This window comes from Atta colombica, unplaced genomic scaffold (genome assembly GCF_001594045.1).
Source record: "Atta colombica isolate Treedump-2 unplaced genomic scaffold, Acol1.0 scaffold58, whole genome shotgun sequence".
In the NCBI taxonomy this organism is placed as follows: domain Eukaryota; kingdom Metazoa; phylum Arthropoda; class Insecta; order Hymenoptera; family Formicidae; genus Atta; species Atta colombica.
This window is the reverse complement of record NW_017259548.1, coordinates 2,008,263-2,015,236: the sequence shown is the minus strand read 5'-3', so window position 1 is coordinate 2,015,236 and position 6,974 is coordinate 2,008,263.

Genomic DNA, 6,974 nt, shown 5'->3' with positions numbered 1-6,974 from the left:
GAGAGAGAGAGAGAGAGAGAGAGAGAGAGAGAGAGAGAGAGAGCGAGAGAGAGCGAGAGAGAGAGAGAGAGAGAAATACAAATAAATAGCTTTACAGCTATAAATAGCTTGTATAAATGACTTATTGCATAATTAATGATTCATTATATTTTATAAAACATCTTGCAGTTATTGCGGGTTATCTACAAAAATCCATTAAATGTGGATTTACAATTTATTTACATCAAACTTGACATACTTCAATTTTGCGAAATGGAAGTTCCGGGGTTGGTGGTTATCCCAAATGCTAGAAAAAACGTTTTCCAAACCCTCCGGGACGAAAAGTACTCCGATAAAATATACATCCGGTTAACGATCTCAGTCACCTAGCTATGGCGAGTTGAAACCGCTGGGAACTACACGATACTCGAAAATCAACTTACTACTCCCTGACTACTCTACACTCGGCCACTTTGCCCGGCGAGTTGCTTTCCACCGACCGAGTGCTAAGAGTTCAGCAGCCAGAGCATAATGCGCGACCCTAGAGAGCGTAGAAACGCGACTGTCCCCCCTAAACTCCTTTAATATCCACGTACTTATCTACCAACCTATCCGCGCGCCCACTGCTTTTAAATTCTCCCTGAGCCCGGACTGCTGAAAGTCGACGAACGAGTTGTGAGCAGTATGTTTTATGAAAGTTTCATCTCTCGTAATCTCGGCGTATCTTGCCACTCGCACTCTTCATTTTTGCCATCTTTCTTTCTTGTATATCTCGACTCAATACTTCTGTCTCTCTTTTCGCTGAGTCCAAGACGTTTCGTACCAGACTGCATTCGTTTCGTCACGACACCAACAAAGCCGTTTGCTTACACGAATTCAGTTTCCTGCAATATTTCATGTTTGAAAAACTTTAATCTTGTTTTTCATAGAAATGTTAATCAGATTTACAAACTTTTAAATATCGTAGATATTTCTTTAACGAAGAATAATCCAGCAGCGAATACATAATTATACACAGATAACTATACATAATTACATATTATTGATATAAATATTGTTAGGATTATTGTGGAGAATAAATAATTTTGTTTAAATTACAAGTGGATTTTTATTTCTCTTCACCAAAATTATAGTGAACAATATGTCATAGATATTCTTTACCGAAGAGTATTTCAGCTGTGAAAAAAATACACAACTACATACATGATAATCACATATTACTGAAATAGATTGTCAGTATTATTGTGGAGAATAAATAATTTTATTTAAGTTACAAGTGGACTTTTATCCTTTTCATCAAAATTATGCCAAACAATTTCATGAGCGATGTAAGCACTTGAATATGAAAAAGTAGACATTGAATCGCGTGACGGCATCGAATATAAATTCGTCCGGTTTCCCAAAATGCAAATGCGAGATAGCGCCGATATCGAATTCGCCGTTTTCGATTCCCCTAAACCCTTTCACGAGATTTTCTGCCTTTGAATCCGATATATATGCGTCATAACCCCCGCAGGCTGATGTCCACAGATTTTCGCAGTCTCGAATCTGTTGGGAAATCGTCTTCATGCAAGATTGATCACGGACGTCAAAGGTTCAACCTACTGAAAGATGTGGTCTCAATCTAATATTCGAAAACGCCGCGGTATCCAATCCGTCAGAGAAGATCGTGGAATGACCTTGTCATCTGCACAAACTGACTTTGATGTAGCCATGCGGCTATTCGAATATTAACTCATGACGGACTACGATATCACGAAATGAAATAATCTTGGGTCAAGGATAAACATTGGAAACTGTTCGACTATTTCAATCCATTTAATCGGGGAAAATTCAAATTAGGAAAAAAAGGTTATTCCACGTTCCTCACATTAGCATATTCGTTGCCGACGTAATCATGCAATTAGGAGAACATGGCTGATCGAAACAAAATAATAACGACACGTAGCTTTTATTACGTAGCTTTTGGCTAAGTTTTACCATAAACCAAGGCCAATTTCGCACCGAGGTAAGGTCAGAACTAACGGCGACATAAATTTCTCGTAACGTGGATCACCGAGGCCTCAGACAGGTTAAAAGGAGCCCGTATATACACAGACGGAACGAAACAAATTGCATTTCAGCCGGCACCGCGAAATATTCCAGGTCGAATGTAAATTTTGCCTGTGTTCTAGAAGCGTGTGGTGAGAATTCGCCGCGGTATGGGACGAAAGAGGGGAATATAGTCGCTCGGTGAGACGGAGAAGCATAAGAGGCTGAGTTGGAGGGTGATGTTAAGGCACGACGCCACGGTATGGGGTGCTCGGAGAGTTATGTGGCGACAAGCCGACAACCCCTTAGCACCCAGTGACAAATACGAGGTGCGCCGTACCTTTTCCGCCGTGAGACTACACTCGGTTAGTCGCGGCAAGAAGAAGAAAGCTCCCATCCCTAAAACCCGCTAACAGAGCTCTGCCGAGAAGTCACTCAGTCATCAGATTATTCCTGCAACTGACAGACCCTTTCGTTGCTTATACACCGATACGCGAATATTTTTTTCCTATCCCACATTTACCCTGACATTTACATTTTGCTGGCGAGGGTGCTATGATGCATACAAAAATTACGGACGATTCTTTTGCCCACTGAACTCGTTAAACTTCAACCTACCCTCTTTTTCGAAAATTGTTAAGGAGAGGAAATATTACCACTGCCGTTGTTATTTATTTTATCAATTTTTCTGACAAGATGTATGCTGAGTGTCAGACTCAGATGTAAATATTCGTGACTTTGAAACTGAATAAATTTGCGGCGAAGAAATATACTGAGTAAAAAACGAATAGAAATGATATACATGATTTGTGTTCACGTTTCATTATATTGATAAATTCTCGATCAAATAGTCTATAGACTATACAACGTTATATACTGTAAAGAAAATTAAAGAGAATTATTTTGTTTGCAGTATATAAGGCTATCACTATCAGAGTGGCCGCATGTAATTTCGCAGAAAGAAACAGCGACGGCAACGAAACCGAATCCATGAGCGGCGGTACGAGTTGTCCATTTATTTCCTAGCCGTAAGAAACGGTCTCCTTCCCGTAAACAATTTAATTGTCGCGGAAGATTAATCGCCACGGGCGGAATTAATGGGAGGAATGCGTTTATTTCGTAGGTACGCGGGCTCGTAATTAATGAGAAGGACACGCTGAATGTGGCCCGACAAACTGTAGGTGTCCACAGCACTTACGGTGACAAGGACGACGACGACGACGTCGACGACGTTACCGCAAATAACAAAGGAAAGTCCATAGTCATCTCCGATGATATTAAGGGCGATTACGTAAAATGCTTAATAATACTACGCTATATCCCATAGATGCGTCATGGTCCATTATTTTCCCGTCTTCGTTCCTGCATGCCTCGAAATTCACACGACCGCTTATTTGAAAATTATGCATGCCCTGTTGTAATTAAATCGTTTTAGAGAGCTATACGTGACATTGTGACGGAATAGGAAGTATGACAATTTTAATAAATCATGCACTTTAAAAATGTACATCTTAAATATAACGCGACTGATGTTAAATAAGATTGATGAATCTTATATATTATATATCATAAGAGAACTCTACGATCTTATTAATTATCTTATTAATTCTCAATTTCTATTCTTACCTTTCTTAAATTATTACAAAAATTCTTCTATAATTCTTTTAATATTTATAACTTTTTAATATCTCTTAGATATCTAAGAATCTTATTGAAGTAGTAGCGATGCTACCACGAAATCGATAAATCATTATCGCAGACATCCGCGATTGCTGTTCGCGACGCCGCAAATCTGAGGAAGCCCATAACGCTGTTTCTCGAAACGACCACAGCAAAGGAGGATTTCCCTTTTGCGAGAAATCGGGTCGCGGCTATTGCTCCGCATCGATTCTCTCTTCGTCGTCAACGTCATGCTGTACATCCAGATATTCGACCAAAGACTCGTCCACGTTGGAGTATAGTAATTGGCACTTGAGAAAAGGTCGAGAGAATGCAATTAATATATGCTGTCAGCATGTACGATCAGTATTTTAAGTGTGTTTACGTGAGTAATCTTAATCGACGGTGGAAAGAAAGCCTCTCCACAATGAATTGGGGTTGCTGCGGTCAGGTGCGAGAGCAGGGTACAAGAGAGCGAGGAAAAACACCACTCGAGGCACTCGCTACGCTCTCGGCCAGTGACTGAGTGCCTGCGAATTCTCTCTCTACCTCTGTATCGTCACCATAGAACCCGCTGCAACACACGCACACCCACATACACGATAATCTATCTGATCTCTGATATCGACCAATCTCCGCATCATAGACGAGGATGCGCCGATAACTTTACGGGATCCACTGTGTACCATCTCATGAATGTCTATCACTAAAGATAAATGCTTGTGAAAAAAAAAGAATAATAATCGCGGTTAACCTAATGACAAGAATAGTTCCGCGGTTTGTCGAGTTCAATATAGCGCAAATTTTGGTTACGCTTCCGCGTGCTTTACCGCAAATGTTGATAGGTAATCAGGGTAAACGGGCGCTTGCAACAATTTTGGTGCTTGTAACGTCAATTGGGAGTTGCCTTGTCTCTTTTTCTCTCTGTAAACGCGTCACGCGGCTTTTACGTTTGTTTCGAACAATGCGAATGTGATTATGTTGCCAGTCATCGTGGTTTTTCGTAATTCTCAATGTGATTTCTGTTAATTTATTTTTATTACACGTTGCATTTTTTATTCATCGACATTTTCTTCCGTGATAAAATTATAACCTTTTTATCTATTTTTAATCTATTAAATAAAGTAAATTTATCTGTCTTGATGAATAAAATTTTGATTTATGTATTCTGTATTATTTCTTTTAAAAATTATAAATATCCATCCTGATAATTATAATATTATTAAATTTATAATTTGTTCCATTTTATTAATTACTATTAAGATAAGAAAATAAAATTATTTAAAATATCGAAAACATCGATAACTAACAGAAAATCAATATTTTCTTTTTCAAAATTATCGCAAGCTAACAATGAGATGTGGGTATAAGAATTTTTCTATCGCCAGGCATCTCGAGATTTATGTAATACGTGCACATATTTTAACAAATATACGACTTTATTTTCAACACGAAATATTTTTTTTCAAAATTGATGCTATTCATACTTTCGCGATATCGTGATCATCAATGTTACATGAAAATTATGCGTTTTCAGTTAATTAGATCATTTAATATCAAAGTTTATGCGTATATATATCTAGGAATAAAGGATACAATTGGTATAATCTCTAATTTGCATGAATTACGCGATAGTATTGTATGCAAGTACTGTAAATTTCAGGATCTTCTATGATTGCTATATATGCGCATGAATAATAAACATCATTGTATATATTAATGTATAAAATGGAATGCGATATTAAAGATCATACAGCGTCGATGGTAATGTAAACTATACTAAAACTGGTTATATTAATAATTGATTTTTTCATCTATTATAAAATAAAAAATAAAAATAAAATTATTTTTATTTTGATTTTAAAAATATTTTTAATCACAGCAAAAAATTTTTTATAGGCAGAGATAAAATATTAAACTTTTCTTCTTTTCTTTCTTCTTCTAAATTCATAAATTATTCATAATTCTCGGGAAAAATTATCTTATTTACATAAATACTAATCCTGAAAAAAATGAAGAGTTAAATAGATATAATTTAATAATCTCGTAATTTTTTCTGTAATTAATGCTTTTATCAAGGAATAATTGTAATTTATTGTCATAATTTATCCAATATTTTAAGCGACTTATATCTTTATGCAATAAAAATCGAATTTCAGAAACGAATTTGTGACTGAGTGATCTGATTTTGTAAATCCCGTGATTTTCGTTAATAATTATCCAAGAGATATGACTACGGATACTTGCATGCGCAATTACTCGTAGTGGGCGCGTTTTCGCAGATTTTATCATTTGCATGGCAGATCCGTACAGTGGACCCGCATTATTAGCTCGACAAATAATCCTCGCGGATTTTGCAGTGACAAATTATCTAGGACGCGAAGCAGTTTATTCGAATAGGTACACCATGTCCACTAATATTTACGCATACACGTTATCCCAATTTCTATACGATTGCAAATTCGAATGGACAATCGAGATCTTTCTGTGCAGCTATGGGAGTGATTAATATTTCTATATTAATGCGTATTCTAGTTGGTGATTTCAGTGGCTTGTGATTTCATGGCATGCATACGTACATTGCAGACATAATTTTAAGTACAGATAACTAACTGTATCTATTTCCGATTCACACAATTTATTATATATCCATATGTATATCGAAATGGTAAATCAATATGCTGTGTATTACATTTAGAATATATACAATATATATTAATTGATGCAATTTAAACTCTTCATATATTGAAATTGAATCATAATCGCAGTTTGACGATGTAATCTAATTTCATAAAATTGAAATTAAGCACAAATATTAAATATATTAAAATAATTCTTTTTAAAAAGAGCTCACAAGCAAATTAAAAAATTTACATTGTTATTGAATATTTACTGAAACATGAAATTAATATGAATAATTAGTATATTAATTAGTGCATGAATAATTTCAAAAAAGCTGACGATAAAAAAGAACGTAACGTCAATACTTTCGTAACATTATGCGAATGATGTCTGCTTATACTTCTTTGTATCTACGAGCGAATAATTTTCTTTAAAATCTGCACTGCACACAATCTCATCGTTTAAATAGATTCATTAATTAAAACTAGGATACTAATTAATTCGAACGTCGCTATATACTTTCGCCCTTATCTCCAGTAATGTCATCACCGCGGCAGATAATTTTCCAAGCGAATGCACTAATATTTGATTACAGCAGCTCGTTAAAAATCGCGGCACTTGTTACTCTTACTTATTGGAGAATCTTCAGTGTACTTGCATCTTTATAATATACTTATTGTTAG